At 42.3% G+C, this 25,935-nt stretch overlaps 1 long non-coding RNA gene across 2 annotated transcripts in view; it reads left to right on the top strand.

The window, feature by feature from the left end:
- Nucleotides 1–7,153: 7,153 nt before the first annotated feature.
- The window catches only part of LOC124605727, a 48,748-nt gene continuing 29,966 nt past the window's right edge, over nt 7,154–25,935 (top strand). Inside the window, exon 1 of one of the 2 annotated variants that reach the window (XR_006978673.1) lies at nt 7,154–7,239. This is a non-coding gene — a long non-coding RNA (uncharacterized LOC124605727). Of the gene's footprint in view, nt 7,356–25,935 lie in introns of both variants that reach the window. The other variant, XR_006978672.1, reaches the window with a different exon arrangement.

Genomic DNA, 25,935 nt, shown 5'->3' with positions numbered 1-25,935 from the left:
TCTTAAGGTGGCAGGGGTAAAATACAGGGAGCGAAACGCTATTTACAATTTGTACAGAAACCAGATGGCAGTTATAAGAGTTGAGGGGTATGAAAGGGAAGCAGTGGTTGGGAAGGGAGTGAGACAGGGTTGTAGCCTCTCCCCAATGTTATTCAATCTGTATATTGAGCAAGCAGTAAAGGAAACAAAAGAAAAATTTGGAGTATGCATTAAAATCCATGGAGAAGAAATAAAAACTTTGAGGTTCACGGATGACATTGTAATTCTTTCAGAGACAGCAAAGGACTTGGAAGAGCAGTTGAACGGAGTGGACAGTGTCTTGAAAGGAGGATATAAGATGAACATCAACAAAAGCAAACCGAGGATAAGGGAATATAGTCGAATTAAGTCAGGTGATGCTGAGAGAATTAGATTAGGAAATGAGACGCTTAAAATAGTAAAGGAGTTTTGCTATTTGGGGAGCAAAATAACTGATGATGGTCGAAGTAGAGAAGATATAAAATGTAGACTGGCAATGGCACGGAAAGCGTTTCTGAAGAAGAGAAATTTGTTAACAACGAGTGTAGATTAAAGTGTCAGGAAGTCGTTTCTGAAAGTATTTGTATGGAGTGTAGCCATGTATGGAAGTGAAACATGGACGATAAATAGTTTGGACAGGAAGAACATAGAAGCTTTCGAAATGTGGTGCTACAGAAGAATGCTGAAGATTAGATGGATAGATCACATAACTAATGAGGAGGTATTGAATAGAATTGGAGGGAAGAGGAATTTGTGGCACAACTTGACGAGAAGAAGAGACCGGTTGGTAGGACATGTTCTGAGGCATCAAGGGATCACAAATTTAGCATTGGACGGCAGCGTGGAGGGTAAAAATCGTAGAGGGAAACCAAGAGATGAATTCACTAAGCAGATTCAGAAGGATGTAGGTTGCAGTAGGTACTGGGAGATGAAGAAACTTGCACAGGATAGGGTAGCATGGAGAGCTGCATCAAGACCACAACAACAACAACCGACATACTGACACTATCAATCGTTTGCTCGACAGCTTGGAGTAAGTGTACACCTGTCATAGTCCATTTCAGAGACCAAAATGTCCCTTTGTTACATGCAGAGTGTTGTCGACACCTCATATGTGTATCATTACTTGAGCTTTATCTGTAAGATCTGTTGCTTCATCCAAAGCAACAGAAAAAGCAACAAAGTCCTTAGCCTTATTTATTAACTGTCTATGCACATTGACAACCATAACATTTACATGTTAGGTCACTATTTGTTTGGAAAGACCGATTTCTTGAAACCTGATAACGTTTGTGGGATACAATTGTTCTGCAGCATCAATGAGACAGTCTTTCACATACTCCCCTTTGGAAAACGGTTTCCTGGATCTTTCTGTTCTCAATGCAATTTTGAAACTTGCTCACAGTAGGTAGATGTACTGTGATTGTCATTCTGGAAAACTGAAAACATACATTGTATAGTGAAATAGATAAATATGGAGTACAAGAAACGAAGAGTTCAAGGGATATCAATTATTATGACTTACATTAAAATCCTGTTGATGTGACTCATCCATTTTCGTAAGCGCACTTAGTTTGGCTTGCCGTTCTTCACTGTTCATTACACTAACCTTGTCTTTATGAAATGAGTTGTAGTGTCTTTCAGTCATGAACTTGCGCTGGTCACATATTATTTGGCGGCACAAGAAACACTGTGAGCTTCACAAACTGCTGTAAAGAAGAATTACAGTTCGCAGTCGTATTTAAATGACTGAGAACACAGATCTCCCGTTCTTTGCTTTTTTCCAGCCCTCGCCATTTCCACGTACTTCTCACATAAGGCTACAGTCGCCAGAGGGAAATAGGAATGAATGTGCTTCAGTCCTTGTGGTACCGTGTATACAGGGAGGCAGAACCATCGTCGTTCATTTGGTGTACGTTACTTGTCTAGTCACAAATGTCGCTCTTCCGATTTGTCTGGTGGCTGAGATATGCACTCCTGTGCCGCACTTCCGCACTTTTGACACTGTGCAGCATTTGAGCAGTGCTGAAATAGAATTATTGCTGCATACTCTTCATCTTTCTGTACCAGTATAAATGCAGACTTTGGGTGGTGAAGACTATTTTTGTTGCTATCTGTATGTTGCTGAATGCTATATTATGATGATTGACTTCTGACAACAAACCACATTTCTCTACAGATATGTCTCCAACTGATCCCCTTCTTTGTGAAGAGTAGATTTCAGTGCTTTTGTGCAAGTTTATGGAAGCTGTTCTTCCTCTTATATTTCATGCGTAAGATATTTCATTTCGATAATTGCTATTTTGTTTCAATCTTGCAAGAGTTATTTAATGATTTCATCTTCCCTGGCTGTTTTATTGTTGTCCAAAGTATTTACAGTACTCTTCAATATTTTATGTTCTGCGTCTGGTTGGGTGTTGTCTTATTGTAATTGAATGTCTCAAATGGTGATTCAGAGATTAGAAGCTTTTCAAAATATTTGTCCATATGCTGAGTGTTTTCCAACTCGGTATATGCCACATAAAGGGTGTTCGGAAATTCTCGTTACAGACTTCTAGAACTTGTAAGGGAAGTGAGTAGACAATAATTTGAATTGCAACTCATGTCTAGAAGCATACCGTTTCGTTGCTACAACCATTTGAAAACATGTTGGTAAGGTAACCACTTTCACAAGTAATTGATTAAGTGTGGCACAGAACATCACTTGTTTTACAGTTCCTCTCCTTAATAGCCAAAGAAATTACTCTTGTACTTGTTGACTGGTTCTATTCAACATTGTGCAGTATGGCCTCTTCCAAATCGAGCATGCAGCATCTTCTTGGAGCACCGCAGCCCTGCCTGCTGATGGTAATGATGCCCTTTCTCGAAGTTGTTGCATAATTGCGCTGATAAGGGTGTGTGATGGAGTCAGACATTGTGGAGAATGTTCTTGATAAAGGTGACAGGCAGCAGCTTTTTCAATACCGTAAGCTTCGCCATTCACAAGGGGCATGTTGGTGTAGTCTGCAAATATGTACTCAACCATGTTACTCTAACACTCATAGACACATGAATGAGGCTCGAACCAGGACTGAGAGATAGGACAGACATCGAATAGAATCAATGGATTCGACATAACAACTCAGTCTACCCACTGCATACCTACATAGAAAATATGTTTTCAAATGGCTGCAGTATGAAATGGTACTTTTCCTTACATGAATTCCTATTCAAAATATTATGTACTCACTCCCCTCAACAAATTCTAGATGTTTGTGATGGGGATGTCAAAACACCCTGTATAATTGAGTTTGTAGGATTATATGTTATTATTTTAGTCATGAATGTCCTATAAAACTGCAGATTACTTTTTAAAATTCTCTTCTACTTAAATTTTCCTTCCCATATTTCCTCCTGAGATTCAGATAATTTCTTTCATGAATTTTGTTTCGTGTTTTCAATTGTTTTCTATGAACATCATTCCACACAAGCTTTTCCACACTCTTCAGTAGCGATAACTCTTAATACAGATCTCCATACATATCTCCTGCTCTTCTCTGTTGAACCATTTCCTTTCAATCAAAGGAACTCTTAATTGTTCCAATCTGTGATGCTTCTTCTGAGTCACATTCATTGAATAGTATTGGCTGGTTCTATGCATATCTTTACTAAACTTTGTCACACTGGTTATATTTCTGGTCTGCTTTTATCTTGGAAGAATATTGATTAAATGTCTCTTACATATTTAAACCAGTCACTTGGTATTTCAATTAGTCCTGCTGTGGGCTGGATAAGTCTTGATGATCTTCCTGAGTTTTCTTTCTTTCTCTAGTTGGCCATAGGTACCTTGAAGAAATGTAATGATACTCTTCCCTGGAATTGTGGACAACATCTTCCCAAAATTATTTTACTTTCTCTGGGTATGCTCTCTTATTCTATTTCTTAGGCGCGTTTATTGAGACCATACACTGGGTTTGCTTTCCAAAGGGAGACTCTATTGTTCTTGGAGCTTAACTCAGCACTGACTGCTAGGATTTATTTCTTGATTAAAATATTTGTGCTCAGTCGAGCTGTACTCTTCATTTGCTGGGTTTTACCTTCAGAGTAAGACACCTTTCTGATTTGAAGATGGTCTCAGCTGGGTATCTAGTCTGCAGAAATGCAAATATAAAGATTTTTTATTGAGTCAGTATACCCATGACACAGTTTTCCAGTTTTAGGTAGTAATTTATATTGGTCTACCTTATAATCTCTTGTTTGTTAATGTTAGCTCTCCCAGAATATGTCAGCATACTGACATTGTCTTTGACAGTGTCTGATTGGTTACCATTTGCAGTAGTACCCCACAGCAGTTCACTTTCTGTCATTACGATTCACAGAATCTGGCACAAATGCACAAATGTTGACAGAATCGTAATTGAAGGACTCATTCTCACTGAAGTACCAGGATGCGTTATGGTTATTCTTTCATGACTTCCTTAGATGTCAATCTTCCTCCTTATATAGGGTTGGAATTGACAGCAGCAGTACTGGTTTACTAGACCTCACTTAGTTCTGTTAATTTTGATCATATTGTTAACATATTCTCTCGTTTTCTTGTTGTAATTCTTCGGATGCTATCATATAACATGAGATGCTCACATAATATATGAATGCGTCATCTCATGGCGATATGAACTAATAAAATCTTCTCAAGCTCTCAGCTGTGTCAGGTGGTTAAAATCCCACAAGCTTTCGACCGAGCTCTCCTCGCCCATTGCCAAGTGGTAAATGATTGCCACATCGCCATGGCCGCACCGTTATATAGCCACGCTCCTGGCTATGATGCCACTGGTGCTCTTTTCTGCGTCAACTGTGGTTATATTTTCATCCAGCATCCATCGCACCCAGTTCAACCATACGATGGGCAGGTCTCAGGCTGTGCTGAGATGCAAACCGCCATACTTGTTGATGGTGTTTTCAAATAATTTTATTTTTGCTGCTCCCGCTATCCAAAAATTCCTTTATCCTTATAATGACAGATGTTTTGTTGAATAGAAGTCACTGAAGATCGTCTGAAGTGCGTTCTGCCATGGCCGATTTTCCAGGATGACTTGATGAATATATTTTTACAACAGTGAATAATGAAAACAAAACAGATTTACAAATATTGCCATAATAATTTTAGGACTGAATATACGTTTCGTTGAGTAGTTATTTGAATTTTATCACTTAAAAGGAAGAAAAATATACTTATGTCAACAATAAAGGAAGCAGTATATAAGAAATGTTTTAAACATCAAGTCAATAGTACTAAAAGTCAAAAAGATTTTAATTTTCAAAGGAATGACGAAAAACCTTCAAGGAAGTTTCACCAGCTTGCAATGCAGTGGGCAACAACTGAATAATTCCAGATGAGACCAACCAGTAGCATCATATTGAGTGGGTTGTGGTAACAAAATTATGAAATGAGACTAACCATTGGATAAACCTTTTATTTTTCGATTACTATATGAACGAGCACACAATCACATGTTAACTTAATTGTTCATCTTCTAGGCTAGGGGTTTGGTCATGTGCAGTTGCGTTATGCTCTGATCAAACCTACTGAATCATAAAATCTCATCCTAAGGACCATTCAAGGGATAAATTGCAATATACAAATAAATGTGATACTGTTTATCAAATAAGATGATATAGAAACAGTCCATTAGACAATTACATACACTGCGAAAACAAGTTATATCTAATAATGATGGCCTTACAGAGGCTACTACTATACACAACGAAACAAATGTAATTTGAAATAGTGCAGTCAAAGCAGGCAGAGCATATACAGGCAATGTTTAACAGATCCAACTGGCATTGTGCATTGCACCAGAATGTCAGTCTGAATGAATTCCCCACATTTAATAGTTATAAACAATTTCACATGAAAATACTAATAACTTTGCTGAATTATGGAACAAACAATGATTATATAGGAGTTGTCTCTGTAGTGGGATTTCAAAGCAGACTTAGGTTTTTTGTAGCTCTTTAAGAAGCGAGTTATCGTTTTTGCTGAATATATATGAAGAGCTGAGAACCATAATGGCCTAAAACACATCGTCGTCGACTTTGAGACTGTAGCATGTATGCATGCTCTTGACATTTGTCGATTTGATGGAGAACCAGTTTTATCTGTATATGTAGGCCCACACTGTGAATATTCACGAAAAACTGTCTCACAGATTTCTTGGACATTCATTTGCATATGGACCCAAAACATCAAGAACAATTTCATTGTTCTACACTGCTCAATTGTTATCTAGGGTTGATAACATAATTTAGTGTCTACATCATACTTGCAGTGGTAATACTTTATGCCCGGAGGTATACAGGCAATATTGGCTGAACTAAAAGTCACAGAATGAGCTTAAAAAATATGATGATAAGAAGGACCATTAAGTGTTGGAACAAGTCCCAACTGTTTGTGTGGTGGAGTCAGTAGCTGTTCTTTATGTTCTGGTTCTAGTTTCACATTAATTACAAACTTTACAACTGTCAAAAATACACAATTGTCACGAGCCTATATTTGGAAATTTTGTGAATTAGCATTAACAATAAATATAATCTTAAATATTAATTAGTACTCCATAACGAAGTGGATACATTATTGTTTCAGAGGAAGTACAGGATACTGAGTATTAAAAAAGAATTAAGATCTGTGAGATTGTAGGTTTCTGTATAAAGTTCAATTTCACAAACATCCATTTGTCTCAAAAGTTTGTTTCTGTTCTGTGAGTCCTTATTGTTCTCAGTGCCTCATATATTTTAGTTTGAGACACACTCAGAACCTCGTAATGCTGCTAACCTCTGTAGCCAAGTGATGGCTCACTTCCACCGCTCCATTACGTGGCAATCCAAGCGTCATTCTCTCAATGGCTGGCTCCGGTCCCAGCAACCGCGTGACGACTCTTATTTACCGGTCTGACCTGGTCAATACACTGCAACTTGCCAGCCACATATCACTCAGTTAAACCTTCAGTATTATGGCTTTTATAAGCATATGACCTAATGCTCGTAACTTCACAACTGGAATCTAGGTATCTCCATCTGTGTCGCCAGTAACAATGTGTAAATTTGGTTTAACTAGGCGTTCTGTTACTTTCGGTGTGGAGTATCTTTTAGGTGTGATGTTCAGCGTCACGTAGTTGACACTTGACTATCGTTTTGTGGCGGTGTTTTTGTAGTGATTTTGTTGGGAAGGAGTGTTCTTTACAGGTATGACAATAAATTGTGACGTTATCGACATGACCGATTGTTGAGATATTTTCCATCTTGATTGTATGTCGTCACTAATAACTTGAGCATGTAATTGACTCCACATGATATTGGATGTAAGTAATTAATGTCGTTTACTCCTCAGCTAAAATATTAAAGGACTATGTCACCGAAGATCACTGCAGCCTTTGATCACTGAGTGGTAGAAAACCGGTTCAAACATTTGAAAAATGAATTTTCACTTTGTTTCTAATGTACGGCGCCACCAAGTAAATCTTAGTGATTTTTTTCTAATTTTGTTTAGGTTTACGTTGTTTTCTTAGCTTTCGCAAAAGTCATATTTATGCGCAAAGATTAATGCTTGTTTGACGGTACGGTAAGTACGGCTTCGATTTTTTGGGTAGAGCTAGGTCTGTAAGGAGTTTAGTACGCTTTCAGGTTATATTGACATTTATTTATAAGAAATGATTTTAATTTTGTTTTAAATTAGCTCGCAGCACGTCTCTTTTTGAATATGAGATGCTTATTTTGGTTAAATCTTTCACAGCAGGTACTACTGAGCCCCAGATCATGTCTCAGACTAACTGCTCTCTTTTTGTAATACCAATATTCTGTGCAAGTGCACGAGCCCATAACTCTGTTCCATAATTTATGAACGGGGAAACTTCCATATAGTATCCAGTCTTCACCATTTCATTAAATGCTGTTTTCTGCGGTTGACTTAGCAAGTGTATTGTATTGCTTCTTTCCCTGTACACAACATTTACTTGGTTTTCGCTTCATAAGGTTTCATCTAAGTGCAAGTGAAGAATTTTAAAGTCTTCATTGTCTGAAATTCTATCACGTCTATAGATCTATGTACGTAGTCTGCAAGCCACTGTATGATGCATGGTGGAGGGTATCTTACGTTTCTGCTACTCATCCCCTTTCCCATAAAGGGAGTGAGGGAAGAATGACTGTCTGTATACTTCCATTTGAGCCATGATTTCTCTTTGTGTTCAGAGCTCTTACATGAGGTGTCTGTTCGTGGCAGTCTTTCGCAAATACCAGTTTTCTAAACTTTGTCATTAATGTTTTGTGAAAAGAACATCGTCTTCCCTCCAGGACTCTCCATTTCAGTTCATATAGCATTTCTATGACACTCATATGTTGCTGGAACCCACAGGTAACAAATCTAGCAGCATCCTGGTTCTAAATTCCTTTAATCCAAACTGGGGGGGGGGGATCAAAAAACTCGAGCAGTACTCAAAAATGGGTCTACAGTTTTTAATTGTCATTATGGAAGGACCTTCCAAGCTCCTTGAAATTTATTTCTGAGCTCTCGAATTGCTTTGTGTGTATTTTGTTCTTGTACTTCGTCAAATTCAGTAATGCTATATGCCATGTATTAGTGTATGATCTTGAGATGCAATTCAATGTCTAAAATTATGCTACAAATTGATACATAAAATACTTATGTTTAAAGTGCTTAATCCCATAGACAAAGTTTCTTACAGTTAATAATACCACTTACCAAAAAGAACAGGTGATTGAAACTACCAAGTTGGTGAGTGTCTGTCCCCTATCCAGTACTGTTCATGTTGGAGGTTTCCATAATAAAAACACATTCTTAGGATACATTTCCTAGTACTTCTGCGTTATTTTATAGAATGCCTATATCTTCATTGGAATCAAATTGTCAGACTGAATAAATTACAAAGGATTTTGTGACGCTGGCCAAGTGGTTCTAGGCGCTTCAGTTCGGAACCGCACGACTGCTACGGTCGCAGGTTCGAAATCCTGTCTCGGGCATGGATGTGTGTGATGTCCTTACGTTAGTTAGGTTTAAGTAGTTCTAAGTTCTAGGGGACTGATGACCTCAGAAGTTAAGTCCCATAGTGCTCAGAGCCATTTGAATGATTTGATTTTGTGACTTGACTTGACATGAGCTCCTCTATCAGTTTGAGTTGTACAATTGATCCAAGGATTTTCATTTCGTTAGTGGCTTGTTTTTGTAGAATATTGTGTAGTGTGTTTTAGGAGTAAATAAATAGTTCACAGCTGAGATATTTAAAGTGATATTAAATATGTGGGAGGCACCAGCTATGGACAACAAGTGAGGATACTGTTATTTTCTGACAGTTATGTTCCTCTATTTATTCTTTGCTTTAATGTTTTTGATAGCTCTCTGTTTATCCATTAATAAGTGGCAAATTTCATATAATCAAGAAAACAGATATTACTTGATAGTATGAAGAGTTTCTGTATATGCAGACTACGTCATGCGCAGCACCTATTAAATGACCACAAAAGGAAACAGCAAATTCAGGCACGTTGCTGACTGAGATGGTGACTTCGCATTACAAGGCTGGACAAGATTCGATGAAAGAACAGTGTTCGTGCTTGCAAGAAGAACTAAAGAGAAACATTAGTGAACTGCAACTGTGAAACACAGCACATAATGATGAGAAGTTGCGTTGATAGTAAGTATATATGGCAGACATCGAAACTGCGCTGTCTAACATGGCCACCAATCCAACAATGAAAGTGCAAGTGCTGAAGTTCCTACTGGAGAAACCGTAACTGTGGTTTGCTATGTTTAGAGTTAGTATTTACACAGATCCATGCAACGAAAGACTATACAAAGTTTGCAATGGCAGTTAATAACCTGAACAATCAGGCTGTCAGATGTCATTTGGAAGCCACCTACATGCCAGCAGTATCGACTCTTGCAGGACATGGTTGTTGAGCACATGGGCAAATCTTTGGATCAACTGATGAGGCAGTTCCTATAGTTAGAAAGTATTGGTGTCAGGACGCCTTCTGAATTCTGGTGACATCTGTGGAGGGGGCAGTGATATCAGATGAGACACTGTTGTGTGTGGCTCGTGTAGCTAGCACTGTCAGTGTGCCACTTGTGGGACGGACAACTTAAGTTCTGTGCCATCAGTCGCTGATGAGGTGCACACAATAGTGGGACAGGTGAGCACCTCAGCAATAACACAGGTATTTGATGATTGCAACACTGGCAAAGCCATTGTTGCATGAATGGCTTCAAGGAAATCTGTTTATAAGCAGCTCCACAGTCTAAAGCTACAGTTGGATGCAGTCCAAAAAAATTATCGGCACTGGAGTTGAGCAAACAAGACAACTTGCAGAGAGATAAAGTAGAGGGGCATTCATTCGTAAAGCCGACCGAAGTAAGGGCCTGATGGACTAGATGATAGGGTATGTTGGTGCCACAAAGGTTCAGCGTATGACCCATGAGGTGCACATTTCCCTACTCATTCCCAGATGGCCCCTGCAGTCTGCTGTATTTGCAGCAGGCCACGTAGCTTCACAGAAGTACCAGAATATGTACAAAGGGATGGCCATCACATCAACAGACTGTGATGATGGAGTGATAGAAGACGGGCAGGTTGCAGCACTCAAGATCAACCCAGTTATTAGAAACAATCTCTCCATGCCCATGCTGTCGCTGAAAGGAGGTTGCCCGCTCACATTGTTGCACTGCTTGTACGTGACGCACAGAAAGGCAAATCAGTGTTACCTGATTGACTTGTACTCACACATTAGCATGCCTCCATTAATCGAAATTGGAAAGAGGCAATGGGCGCAACATTCCACCTAATTGTTGGTAACAACTTGCCCATCATGACTTACGGTGAACAGAGGGCAACAGTGGACCATTCCTTTCAGAAAGGTTTTCAAACGGAGGTTCTTACTGGCTGATAAGCACGAGCCAGTTTTAGGTGCAGATTTCATCCACCAACACCAACTGATGTTACACTTGAGCACAGTGCAAGTTAGATGTTCGGGTGAGATGCTAACAAGTACAATAGACAGAAATATATAAACAACACAGTCACTGTACCTGATGATCAGTTTAACCTGAAATGAGGCAAGAGGTTCTAAGTAGTGGGCAGAAGATGTTGCATGGTATCTGCCTGTTCAAGGAGAAGGTGGAGGCCTTACAAAGCATACCTTGGCTGACTGATTATCAGCAATTTTGAAGATTCCTTAGGTTTGTTAGCTTTTACAGACACTGTCTACCGGGGGCAGTCAGGTACAGGCACCGCTGACAAACACACTAGCATATAACAACTCTACATGCCAACAGCCCCTATCTTGGACACAACAGGAAGCCTTTGAGAAGGTAAGATCTACTTTGAAAAGAGCAAGTTTACAAAGAGCGGTACTGTTGTCTCACCCAGTTCATATTGTGCAGTTGTAGTTGCCAGCCAATTGGCTATTGGTGCAGCACCCCATAGAAATGTGGAGGACAGTTGGAAGCCTTTAGTGCCTTTCTTCAGAAAGCTATGGGAATCCCACACTGAGTGGAGTACATACGTTCAAGAATTACTGGTTATTTATAAAGTTATACATCAATCTTTGAAGCTTGGCACTGATCATTTTCACTTTCCAAGGAGTGAGAGAAGATTGTTCACCTCAGCAGTTCTGCCAGCTGGAATTAATCAGACAATTTACTACCAGTATAAGGCACATCAAAAGGGAAGAGAACATAGTGGCAGGTTTTTCCCGTAAAAATCAGTTCAGTATCTCTCGATAAATTGCAACCAATTGAGAGTGGAGCGCCCCTTAAGATTGAGCAAGTGCATTTATCTGGCATTTATTTGGCATGATGTGTCCAGGACCTCACTGAGGCCATTTGTGACTCAGTTACTGCAAAAATCCATTTTTGACAGCGTTCACCTCATGTATCCCAGTGTGAATGCTACTGTCAAATTGATGACAGAGAACTTTGTATGGCCCAATGTGAAGAAAGATTGCTGCGTTTGGGAAAGGTAGTGGTTGGCCTTTCAAAGATGCGAAATTGGCAGACATCTGCATCAGACAGTGCGAGACACTCCCGAGGCAACAAGACACATGCATATAGACCTTGTGGACTGAATCCCATCATGAGAGGGATATCATCATTTGTTTATGGCCATGGACAGACAGACACGTTAAGCAGAAGCAACTTTTATCGGGGGTATATCAATGGAGATAGTGGCAAGGCATTCCTGAATATTTGTATTTCTTGCTTTGGATGTCCACCTCACATCACCACAGACTGAGGGCAACAATTCTAGTCAATGTTATTTCATGACCTATTGAAATTATTTGGGTTCCAGCACCACCAGCAAGCAATAGAATATTGTGGAGTGATGGCATAAGACCCTAAAGGTGGTACTTATGTACCACAGTAGTTGCTGTACAGCGGCCCTAACACTGGTCTTATCAGGACATTGTGCAGTGTTTAAGCCAGACTATCAGAGAGATTGTTCATAGGGAAAAGTTTTGTCTGCCGTTGGAGTTTCTTTCATCACAGTCCCCTCCCCTGCGGGTCTGGGGGTTAAAATAGGCCCGAGGTATCCCTGCCTGTCGTAAGAGGTGACTAAAAGAAGTCTCTTACTTCTCGGCCCTGTAAGTTCAGGTCCCATTTTATGGTTTGACCTGCCACATTCCAAATTCTACAGAAGTGCGGGCCATATGGGGAAGGACGCCTTATGTGGTGCATGATTTATCCATAGTGCCCTTAGATTTGATCTCCTGAACCTCTTGTTGTGGCTTTGCATCGCCACTTGCAATTAAACCATTTGGGTGAGGACACTTTCCAGGGTATGTCACCTTCTTCCGTTATCTCCTGTTCTCTTTCGCTCTCATCGCAATATTGGATTTCTCTGTGCCCAATATCCAGCACTGTAACCAGTCCGCTGTGGTGGGGCCGTCATGTACCCATTTGGTGGTAGTCCCCAACAACAGAGTGATCGCACTGCTGGTGCCTAAGCTGTAAACCCCGCACATATGCCAAGGAGTAGATACCTGTCTTCCTAGGGTGTTAGAACTCCCGGCAACGGCCACCATGCCAGGTGGCCTTTAGTGTGGCTGGGTGGCACCCATGGGGAGAGCCCCTGATCGGAGTGGGTGGCATCAGGGCAGATGACTCGTAATGAAACAGACTAAGTCATCTCTTGCTGGTGACCGTATGGCACCAGTAGTCCCTAAGAAGGGCAAGATGGAGTACAGTGCTGACAGATATGACTCTAAATTGTTTCCCTCCCTCACTACACCGTGGGAGGAATGTAGGGCTACAGAAAAAAAGAGAACCATATTCACCTCAGTATTTAGTCTGTAGCAGAATGGACAGGGACTCCTTTCTACCTACGAGCCCTCAGTTTTTTGTTGAGCATCTTGAGGATAAGTTTGAGAAAGTGACAACACTGTCCAAGATGAGAAGCAGTGCAGTCTTGATTCAGACAGAGTCCCCAGCCAAATCCCAGGCATTACACACTTATGACCAGCTGGGTGGTACTCCTGTTTCTGTCACTCCCCATAAAAGCCTTAACAAGGTCCAGGAGATTATTTTCAAGCGTGACCTCCTCTTGCAGTCTGACGACGAGTTCCTCACCAATCTAGAACGGTGGGGTGTTCATTCCATCTTGCACGTTTACAAGGGATCCAAAGACAACATGGTTGCTACCATTGCCTTCGTCTTGGCCTTTGTGAATGATTCATTGACTGAAAAGGTCAAGGTGATGGTTTGCCTCTGTGACGTTAAACCATACGTCCCTCCCCCTATGTGGTGCTATAAGTGCTGGAAAATCGGTCACTTGTCGTCCTGCTGCACTTCCAGTGCCACATGTCGAGACTGGACGTCCACTGCATCCAGGTACTCCATGTGCACCTCCTCCCACTTGTACTATCTTTGGAGAGCAGCAATCCCCCTGCTTGCCAGACTGCACAGTACTCCAAAAGGAGTGGAAAATCATGGAATACAAGACCCTGCACCGGTTGACTTACCAAGAGGTTAAATGTAAATTTGAATGATTACACCCCATTTGGTTGACGTCCACATATGCTGCAGCTACATTACCATCGCCGTCACATGTACCAGTCGTACCGCACACTGTGTCACGAACAATGGGCAGAGGGCCCATTGTTCGTGACATAATACATCCATCCTCTTGGTGGTGGGGGGGAAATCTCCTGCTGTTGCTCCCAAATTACCTACTTCGGGAACAAGTCCCCCCCCCCCCCCCTCCAAACACAGGAGACATCAGTCCCCTCCCCCTAGCTGGAGAAGCAACAGCCTGCTCTGACTCCTCTCATGAGGAAAGGGTCCCAAGGTCTCCACTAAAGCCACAGCAGACACTCACCAGTGGCTAAAGGAGCCAAAAGCTGCTGGACGAAGAGCTTCATGGTCTTCCTCCATGCCTGAAGCTACTTCAGAGAAGTCCTCCCAGCAAGCCCTGAAGAGAAGCGAGATGGAAAGGAAAGCCCTCTCGTTCACTGAATGTCACAGTAAACCCTATAACGCTCCATTTACAGAGTGGGAGCTTCTCAGCACTCTTTCACATTGCACCAGCACAGTTCCTGGGCCAGATCGGATCCACAGTCAGATGATCAAACATCTCTCGTCCTACTACAAGCGACATCTCCTCCTCATCTTCACCCGTATCTGGTGCGATGGTGTCTTTCCATCGCAATGGTGGGAGAGCACCATCGTTCCAGTGCTCAAACCTGGTAAAAATCCACTAGATGTGATAGCTGTTGGCCCATCAACCTTACCAACATTCTTTGTAAGCTGTTAGATCGTATGGTAAGTTGGCGGTTGTGTTGAGCCCTGGAGTCATGTTGCCTACTGGCTCTATGCCAGGGCGGTTTCCGCAGAGTTCGCTCTACCACTGATAATGTGGTTTCACTCGAGTCTGCCATCCGAACAGCCTTTTCCAGACGCCAACACCTGATTGCCATCTTTTTTGATTTATGAAAAACTTAAGACACGACCTGACGACATCATGTTCTTGCCACATTATATGAGTGGGGTCTCCGGGGCCTGCTCCCAGTTTTTATCCAAAATTTACTATCACCCCGTACCTTCCGTGTTCAAGTTTGTGCCCCCCCATAGTTCCCCCAATACACAGCTGAATGGGGTGCCGCAGGGCTCTGTCTTGAGTGTGTCTCTATTTTTAGTGACCATTAACGGTCTAGCAACAGCTGTACGGTCGTCCGTCTCACCTTCTCTGTATGCAGATGACTTATGCATTTCGTACTGCTCCTCCAGTACTGGTGTTGCTGAGTGGCACCTACAGGGAGTTATCCACAAGGTGCAGTTATGGGCTCTAGCCCGTGGCTTCCAATTTTCAGCCACGATGTCGCGTATCGTGCATTTCTGTTGGCGTTGCACCATTCATCCAGAACCAGAACTTTACCTTAATGACGATCCACTCACTGTAGTGGAGACATATCGATTCTTAGGACTGGTTTTCGATGCCCGATTGACGTGGCTTTCTCATCTTTGTTGGCTGAAGCAGAAGTGCTGGCAGCACCTCAATGCCCTCCTCTGCCTGAGCAACACCAACTGGGGTGCAGATCGCTCTACGCTGCTGCAGCTCTACAGAGCCCTTGTTCAATCCCGCCTCGACTGTGGGAGTCTGGTTTATGGTTCAGCGGCGCCCTCAGTGTTGTGTTTACTGGACCCAGTGCACCACTGTGGCGTTCAACTGGCAACGGGAGCTGTAGGACGAGTCCGGTGACCAGTGTCCTGGTAGAGGCCGGAGTCCCTCCATTGAAGTTTAGGCGTGCACAACTGCTCGCCAGTTACATTGCATACATTCATAGTTCTCCTGAGCATCTGAATTACCATCTCCTCTTCCCATCCACGGCGATTCATCTCCCACATTGGAGTCCCAGGTCAGGGCTTATGATTGCACGTGTCTGATCTCTTCTGTCTGAAGTGAAGTCCTAGCCTTTACCTCCTATACTTGAAGTCCATTCACGTACACCTCAATGGTGTACGCCTAGGCCGAAGCTTCACCTGGACCTTTCACATGGTCTTAAGGACTCAGTTAACCCCACGGCTCTCCGCTGTCACTTCCTGTTGATTCTTGACATGTACCAGGACCATGAAGTGGTTTACACTGACTGCTCGATGGTTGATGGTCACGTTGGCACAGTGTATGTTCATGGAGCACATATTGAGCAGCACTCCTTGCCAGACGGCTGCAGTGTTTTCACCGCAGAGCTGGCGGCCATTTCTCGTGCTCTTGAGTGCATTCGCTCATGCTCTGGCGAGTCGTTTCTTCTCTGCACTGACCCTTTGAGCAGCCTACAAGCTATCAACCAGTGCTACCCCCTCCATCCTTTGGTATCGGTCATCCATGCCCATCTATGCCCTGGAACAGACCAGTTATTCTATGGTGTTTGTGTGGACCCCCAGACCACTTCGGAATCCCAGGACATGAACTTGGCGACAGGCTGGCCAAACAGACTACACGGAAACCGTTTCTGGAGATAGGCATCCCTGTAACTGACCTGCAATCCTTACTACACCACAGTGTTTTTCAGTTTTGGGAGACGGAACGGCATAATCTCATTACGCACAACAAACTGCGTGCCATTAAGGAGAATACGAATGTGTGGAAGACTTCCATGCAGGCCTCGCGCGGGGACTGTGTTGTTCTCTGCCGGCTCCTCATTGGCCATATGTGGCTAACACGTGGCTACCTCCTCAGTCGTGAGGACCCACCTCGGTGTCACTGTTTCTCACATATGACTGTCGTCCACGTTTTGCTGGACAGCCCACTTTTAGCCGCTCTGCAGCGGACTTTTAACGTTCCCAGCACCCTACCTTCAGTGGTTTGCGACAATGCCTCAACAGCAGATTTAGTTTTATGTTTTATTCATGAGCATTTAGTCTTCTCTGAGGCTACCACCCTCCCTCCATTTTAACTCTGTTGCACTTTCTTTGCATTTATTTGTCTTGGTGGTCATCTTTTCCCTACATGTGTTCATCTCGCCTTGTCTTTTTGGGGTGGAAATTTTAGTGTATTGCAGAGTGGCTGGCTCATCCTCTTTTATTATTGTGATCAGCTAGCTCAGACCATCTCCTCTATGGTTTTAACACCTTCTTCTACTTTTCCTTGTGATGTATGTTTTTTCCGTTTTTTGTTTGTTCCATTCGTTTTCTTTTTAGGTGTGGTGTTGGGTGTTTTTGTACCTTGAGCCTTGCTTGCGTCAGGAAAGAGGGACTGATGATCCTGTAGTTTGGTCCCTTTATACCCCAAACCAACCAACCATCACAGCCAGTGTCTATGGAACTGGAACTGTCAAGCTACAGAGAGCCAGGCTACTCCCATCCTCAGCTTCATGTTACCAGGCTCTTACATAAAGAAATTGTGACTTGCTTCTGTGTGATGTGGACAGAAGCTGCTACACACACTGTGACTGCCACTGGACTCTGGACTTTACAGAATATTAACATGCAATGAACATATGGTCCAAATAGCGTACAATGATCAAATAATCGACCTCTGACAATGCCACGGGAGAAGGTTAAATCAGCAAATGTGCTTACCGTCGACATGCCCACACAACTGCAAGAGTGAGTGACTCTTACACTACACAGGCAGTTGCCACCCCACCCGATATGTGCACCATGCAGCCAGTAGGAGCACCACCTTCTGCACAACAAATGAAGCCATAAGAGAAGCCAAAGAGCCTGTTGACTTACACTAGGGTTGGTCAACGAGTACAGCATGAATTCCCATTCTTAGAGTTCCCGCTCTACTGCAGTACGGGGTAGGGGGCGAGGTGGCTCTATGGGTACACCAGCTACAGACAGCGAGTGAAGAGACTAGCCGAAGTGTTGAGCTATATTTCCCCATTTATTCTTTGCTTTAATATTTATGACAGTCCTGTTTATCCATTATTAAGGGGTAGTTTTCATGTAATTAAGAAAATAAATAGTTATTGCTTGGTATTATGTGGAATTTCTGTATATGTAGACTACACCATGAGCAATATCTGTAAATGTGTGAAAAATTAAAAATGTTATTTAAACTGGCAAGCCTCCAAAAGATCATCATGCATGAGCTTAAAATGTGAACTATTGTTCTGTAGCAGATTGAAATATATGAATCATACGTGTAGCTATCCAAAGGTGCCATGCAGTCCTTCTTGGAAACAGGAATGACCTGCATCTTCTCCAGATTATTTGGAAGTGTTGTTAGAGAGTTTAGTGCAGGTTTACACATACTTAGGTGTATTTGTTGCAATAATTTTTTGAAGTCAATCTGTAAATAGTCAACATAATTTAAGTGATCCATTTCATCAGCTTTACTCAATGGAATAGTTGGTGTTAATGCACCTGTCCTGTACAGAACGTAAGAACATTGTATGTTAATTTTCTGTCCTGAGATCGCATCATTTACAGTGATTCCATTAGAGGTGTGTACATTCTGTTCAAAAGAGAAAAAAAAGAGTCGTAAACATTCTGCAGTGTGTATGCAGTCATAATCAGATGCAACTTCTGATGGTATAAACAATATTGAATATTTTGCATAAGAAGGATCTTTCATTCAGCGGTGTCAATGTTTGTTTAATAAATCTAGTCACAAAATTAAGACATAGAAACTTTATTTGTTCATCCATTCGATCATACGGCCCGATGCTGTTGATGTGGACGTGTGTAAACCACACTATGACACTGGGGAAATTACCTACTGGTGCATGAACATACCTGCTATCCTTGCTGCATTGACACTGTAGACAGCACTTTATGCAATCTTTCTTTTCCCCCTGGCCACATGAAGCAAGCTATAACTAGATGGAGCATAGACCTTGTAACTGGGTGGCTCTGACTGTGCAGGGATTCGAACACTTGCTGACGTTAGTTCGGATTATGGACGTGGCTTGGCTGGGGGCACATCAGAATACAGTTGTTCGCCACTACCAGGATTGTCTGTGAGTTGTAGTTGTGATGATGACTGCATGTCTAGTAACAGGTCTTGAAGCTCATGATCTGATTTCTATGCTTCTACAAGTGCTGTATAGTCCATTGTAGCAATGCTTCCAATGTGAGAGAGGCTGTCTGCTGCAATGTTGTTCATACCTGAGATTTGCGGGATGTCCATGGTGAATTGGGCTACATACAGCAGCTGATTCTGTTGTCTTAGCGAGCAGCTCAGGTTATTTTGCTAGAAGGCGCATGTCAGCAGCATGTGGTTAGTAAATATTGTGAAAGCACGAGCTTCGACATGAGGGAAGAAGTACTTAATGGCTTCGTACATCACCAGTAATTCCCTGTCATACATTCTCCATTTCTTCTGTGAGACAGTTAGCGTTTTAGAAAAGAAAGCTAGCGGCTGCCAGGTCTCGTCGATACATTGTTGAAGTACACTGGCTATTGCTGTCTGACTTGCATCTACTACCATAGCCAACAGTGCATTCGGCTCAGTATGTGCCAACAATGCCACATCCGGTATTGCTTTTTTAGATTTCTCAGACACTGTGAACATATTGTTTGTCCAGGTAATTGCTAAGTTACCTTTATCCTTTGGGCCCACCATTGCAACTGTCAGCAGCTCTTGAATTAGCTGCATGCGGTAGGTACTGTCGAACAAAGTTCAGCATGCCTAAATAGTGTCTTAATTTTTTGTAGGTGGCTGGCTAGGGCAGCTGGCAGGTAGCCTCAACCTTGTCCGGCAATGGTAGCGAGCCTGAGGGGGTACTGCGGGGCACTACACAGTTTATCTGTGGCTGTCCCAAGATGCATTTTGCCACTTTCAGTACAATTCTGTATCCACTCAGTCTTAGGAAAACCTGAGCAAGATGCTGGCAGTATTCTTCTGATGAAGCGGTGAACACTAAAATGTCGTTTAGGTATGCAAAGCAAAACGACGGAACACACAGCACTGAATTGACAAACCTCTACCACACCTGTGCCGCATTCCAGAGGCCGAAAGTCATAAACTTGCTCTCAAATAAGCCAAATGACATAATAATCGTGGTCTTTTGAATGTCCTTGTCTTCCACCGGAATCTGTGTGTAGGCCTAGTGCACTGTATGCACAAGTGCCGCTCAACACATTGTTGTAGTCGCAGAGCAGAGATACCGGGTATCTGTCAGGAATTGTGGGCGTTCAGAGCTCCGTAGTTTCTGCAAGGCTGCTGTATAGTGCACTTCTTAGGAACGAGGTGCAGGGATGAAGACCAGGGTCTGTCAGATGGATACGTAATGCCCTCTTTGATCATTTTATTGAACTCTGCTTTCACTATCTTCAGCCTGTCCAGTGCTAATCTTCGAGGTCGGCAGCAGTTTGGTGGCTCCTCATTCAACTTGATGTGATGCACAGTGTTGTGTTGGAAATCCTTCGGTATGCCTGGGGCCTTTGTTAACACTGTTAATCTTTCAGCAGCATGGCATATTCATCGTCCATAGTGGTTATCAGTCGTGCAAGTTGCATGGGTGTCTGATGCCGGAAGCCTAGCCTGTCAGTCTGACGGTCTACAAGGCAGGCTTTGGACACATCTGGCAAAAGATTACAGTATGCCAAGATCCAGCTCTATTCTACGTCGGTCATTTGTGGAGATAAGCAAGTTATTCCCAGCCACCAGGCAGAATGTTGTACGTGGTCAGCACTGGTGTAGCATCATGCTCAGGTAGATGCATAAACCAGAACCGATGTCTATCAGGTACTTACGGCTGGTGCATTGATCGCTGATGAGTAGGCGCTGTGATGTTGGCTGGCAGTCTGACAAAGTGCTTACGATTGATTGCAGCTGGCGTTTGGGTACATGCAGCAGTGTTGCCCATGTTCCTCAAAACGTCAGTGGTACCAGCAGACAATCTTCTGCACATCAGGTGTTAGCGCAGGCAGGCGAGATGCAGCCCTGCTGGGAGAGCACCTTCTATACCTTTGTCGGCTGCAATCTCCACCAATGCTGAAACATGCTACCAGGTAACTAAACTGTTGCATCACGTGATCGACTTTCGCTGTTAATGCCTCGTACTCGGCTCGCGCTACCTTGGTGGTTGTACTTGCACAATTAATGCCGTAATGGGCACAAGTGACACGTTATCCAGTACTTTGTCGGCCAATTCTGCCACAGAGTCTAGCAATATCTCTGACTGCGACCTTGATAGACGGAGCAGGCGACTGCTCTAGATCGTTCACAACAACTGATTGGGTACAGTACCTGTGTTGATTTTGCTTCTGATATGACACAGGTACTGTGATGGTCTTTGGTCGCCAATATCCTCTTGGTCCAGCAGTCAGTACCTGTCTAATGCACTCCTCTTCAGATGCGGTAACATAGAGGATCAGTTCCAACTTCAAACAGTCATACACATTCCAATGATGTCCTGAACTTCTTCTGCGTACTGCTGTTCCAATTGGCTCACCACCGATGCAAATTAGTAGCATCTGCAGTCACACCAGAATAGAAAAAATTTCTTTATACCTGGGCAAACAACAATGCCGGGTTGTGTGGCCAGAACAGTGGTAGCCTCATGGCTAGTCTGGGCAAGGTCGGGTTCACAGTGTCTGGACTTTCATCCATTGTGTTGTTTACTTGTGTTAAGAATGTGCAGGTAGCCTATCATGTCGAGGTCACCAGTTTTGCATATGTGTATTATGAGAATCAGGCCTTGAGAGCCTTCTGTGCCAGCTACAGGAATAACGTGTACACCAGAATATCTTCAACACAGCAACAGAACTTTGATTGATGAACGCTAGACTAGGAATGCAAGAAGATATCAATTATGCTTAGTGAGCTCATTGTTTGCTTGCATTACTAGATACATTGTATACAAGAACCTGTACAAGACTAAAGGTAAAGAACATAGAATAATCAACGTACACAAGGAATAAAAGCTGTGTGCATCACGAGAACAAAACACAGCGCTCCTAGTGAAACGCACAGAACTACTTGGAGCATGCATGAAAATTGACACTTGGAGTCAGGTTGAAACTCGTGCACTAACACCACACGTCAGATGATTGCTGCGCTTACTAAAATAGTATTTTTTATTTATAACAAAGGTACATAAAATAAGAATAATGGCAAAAAACATTAAATATGAATAGTTGATTTCTAAAACCCCATGTACACTTCTGGTTAAAAGAGAGAGAGAGAGAGAGAGAGAGAGAGAGAGAGACTTAAAAGGAGAAATTCATACTCTGCCTGTCGCTTCTCCAGCCTGTGCACAAAAACATCCAGAGCCATTGTTTCCTGTCATGCAGACAGAGGTCTTAGGTTTTCTTCTCAATTTTTGGCACAACTGTAATGTGCAATACAACTGCATAAGAGAAACTGGTATTGTTGTTAGTATTCTTGGGAAAATGGGCAAGAAGCTTGTACCAATAGTTACGCAAAAAAGAGTGAAACATTTTTGGGAATATTGAAGAAATATTATGCAGAGAGCTAAAATTCTTGGAGAGGAACATGTGAGTGGGAAAAGACAATCACAGACTGATCCTGCAGCTACTGCTTCGTTTCAACTACAGGCAAAATGTTCAACTTCCCTCGTGTCGCTATGCAAGAACAGATCTACTTGTGCCGGTTGACTGTGTGCTGAATTTTGTATACATAATCTACAAACGAGATCATCTGTTATTTTATCCCTGTCACAAAGAGAATGCAAAGAAAGGACCCAGCGAAGTTTGTTCTTTTTTATTAAGCTACATCACTGAGTATGTAGCACCAGATGTGAAAAAGTTTCTTCTGCTTTGAGATAACCGCATACAACAGGACAAACACAACACAATGATCCATCTGCAGTCAGCTCTTGTGGAGTTTCACTGGTTTGAAATAATATATCACCTTTAACTTATCCACGGTCATTCATTCCTGCCATGCGATAATGTGTTTGGGGTAACGAACAGAGTTCTCAAGAGAGTAAAGAGAATGTATGAAATTCAGGAGTGTATAGTAACTGCAAATCGTAATTTCATCATGTACTTGGTGGATGGAAATTAAATAGTAGACTTCAAGAAGTGATAGCCATTAATTTATAAGACAACTTGCTTTTCTATTGATTCATAAAGATGAGGTATTCCAGGGGCTGGCAAGGTACCACTAAATATTTCAAAATTTCATCATTATTATTGAAAATCTTCATGCTAGGAATTGTGGAAGCATTGGCTTCAGCTCAATAGTTTTGCTTGAAATTTTATAATAGGAAGAAACCACAATCACCAGATGAAAAGTGATTCAAGCATGTGAAAGTATGTATAGAAGTGAAGAAACTGGAAGACATTAAAAATTATGTACAATTTGTTCCCCATAGTGAAAACGTCATCCTTCTGGAATGAAATATTAACTTGGCCAGTTGCAGATGTGCAGAAAATTTAGGTAGGCCTGCTGTACTGTAAACATGAAATACTATTTTGTTTTGTTGTATGTTTTTCGGTCTGTAAACAGCATTAATCTGCAAAACCAATGAAACATGTCTTTGTGCATGACTGCAAAAAACACAGGAGCAGTGTACTGCTTTCTAAATGAATGTAGTTAATTTGTTTCTGTATTTCTTGAAATTTTTTTAGCAATTTGCATTGATGACGAAAACAGCCTAAATCCACCGCAAAAAAAACCTTTTATGGTACAAATAGCATACCAGATTGATGTTGGATATTAACAGTAAACTTATTGAGTGCTGCTTAATCGTCTGTTTAAGTTTCACCTCATTCTGTATTGTTTTTCATACTTTTTAAAAATAAGATCAATGTTTTTGCAATCTGCAATATATCTATATTGTTGTGACAGGTGAAATCACTTTTGTCCAGTCACAGCCATGGGTTCTGTGATTGTTCAGGGAGAAGGCTCGTCATACTAGAACACGTGAAATATTAGTTCACTTTATTACATTAATGAATAAAAGATTTACTTAACTTTGACACACTTCTTTGCCACAAAGCTACTGGATAGTTTACAGCTCTCCTGAGCTAGCAGTGTCACAAATTAACGAACTGTTATCTTGAAGTATGATGTTCAGCCTTGACAAAAGTGTATGTCTATCTGAAATTTCACAAACACTGACCTTCTTGATGTTATTGACAGCTGAAGTTGAGGTCTCGAACTGGGCTGAGCTCTATATTGAATTCAGTGTGAGGTTGCTGCTGTGACTGAGAGGGAGGCATTATTTTCTTGAGTGCCTCCCATATCCCACTGTGGATTTCAGTGAGCCCTCACTGATGTCTGTCATATTGATTCGCATTGCTGACTTTCGTGTGACACCACAATCTCTGGACAGTACCTCATTCCTCTCCCCCAAATCTCTGCACCATCGTCATGTATGGTGGATGAACATGACTATAGCTGGGGGAGATCTGGATGCGGACACAGATGATGAAGCTGGGAGGGAAACTATGTCTAACGGTGCCTCCCTGCCCACACCCCAGTATCAACTGTGAGGGCTTTCAGGAACATCAGTCAAAAAACCATATACCATATGCAGGGTGCACACTCACATCCAGAGACATAGATGTTGTGGAGGACTGCAAGGCAAAAGGATCCTCTGCAGCAGCATAATGACCTGGACATGGCTCATACACAGACATTGTTTCGGGCAGCTGTGCAGGAACTGGCACCAGTGATATTGGCATTGGCGGTGTTTCCATCTCAGTGAGCACTGTAGTGGATACTGCCGACCATGACTGGCGATGAAATGGCTGTGACTGTGGATGAGCACCCCAGTGAAGTGAAGTGCTGGGTCTGTGAACAAACATTCTGCAGTACGTTCATGAACATACTTGTATGCTGCTGGTTGTGGTGGCACCACAGAATCCAGCCAAACAGTGGACGACATAAGTGTCTGATCACGTTGGTAACAACCCCATGCTCGCAATGCTGTTTATTGCCAAAGACTTCATCCTGCAGCTGAAACTTTTTCCAACCTGGCGGAATGAATTATTTCTGTGGTTGCCACAGGAGATGTAACAAGGTACAGCGTCTACGACCATGTAACAATTGTGCCAGCTACTTCCATTCCCGTGACAAGGAGCAGCAGGAAGACAAAGAAATTCCAGTTCCTGTTGCCGTGTATAGGAGGAACAGAGTTTCATGATGTGTCTTTTCAGTGTTTGAACGAACTATTCAGCTTCTCTATTTCACTGTGGGTGAAAACGTGCAGTGATCACATGGTGCGTGCTATTGTTGGCACATAACTGTCGGAATTAGCTGACATGAATTGTGGACAACTGTCAGAGACAATGACCTAAGGGAAACCTCCAGGACAAAAAATAGAAGATAAAGAGAATACGGTGCTTGGTTTGCAGTAATGGTGGATGTTACGGGAACAATGAAAGGAAACTTACTGTAAGTACAGAATGTTCCAGAATGGACTCACAAAATCAATGTGAATGCACTGTCACAGTCCGGATGGATGTGGCCACTCAAAAAAGTGTTGTGGCTGAACTGAGTGATTTTCTGCACAAGTTTGCAACGAGCAGTCACCTGCTCAATTTGAGCATTTGCGCCCTACCACATACAATAACAGCAGATGAGTTGCTTTTTGTCAACTATGCCCAAATGTCCGTAATGCGATAAAGACAGAACTTCTCGCTGTAGGTATTGAGGAATCACAGCCTGTGCATTGTTGTTTTCTGTAGGCAATAGTAAAACATCTGACTGAGTGCAAGTGCGTGAAAATGCAAAAAATAGCGTTGTGCAACTGGATGGGAGAGATCCTGTCCAACTCCGTGGATACTCCTGACACACACATTGCAAAACAACTTAGAGCTGTGTCAGAAGAACAACTTAGAGCTGTGTCAGAAGCAGAAGCAGTTGCTGTGGCAGCACGCCAAAAGTTGAGAGAAAAATTTTGAAGACCTTCAGTATGCTGAGAATCGATTTGAAAACATTATTCCTCTGACGAGTCAAATGCTGTGTGTAGGTACAAATCGGTAACCAAGACGACATGTCAGCATTTGAA

The sequence above is a fragment of the Schistocerca americana genome, chromosome 3 (assembly GCF_021461395.2).
Source record: "Schistocerca americana isolate TAMUIC-IGC-003095 chromosome 3, iqSchAmer2.1, whole genome shotgun sequence".
In the NCBI taxonomy this organism is placed as follows: Eukaryota; Metazoa; Arthropoda; class Insecta; order Orthoptera; family Acrididae; genus Schistocerca; species Schistocerca americana.
Note: the sequence above shows the minus strand (reverse complement) of the source record. Positions and strands in the feature narration are given on the sequence as shown.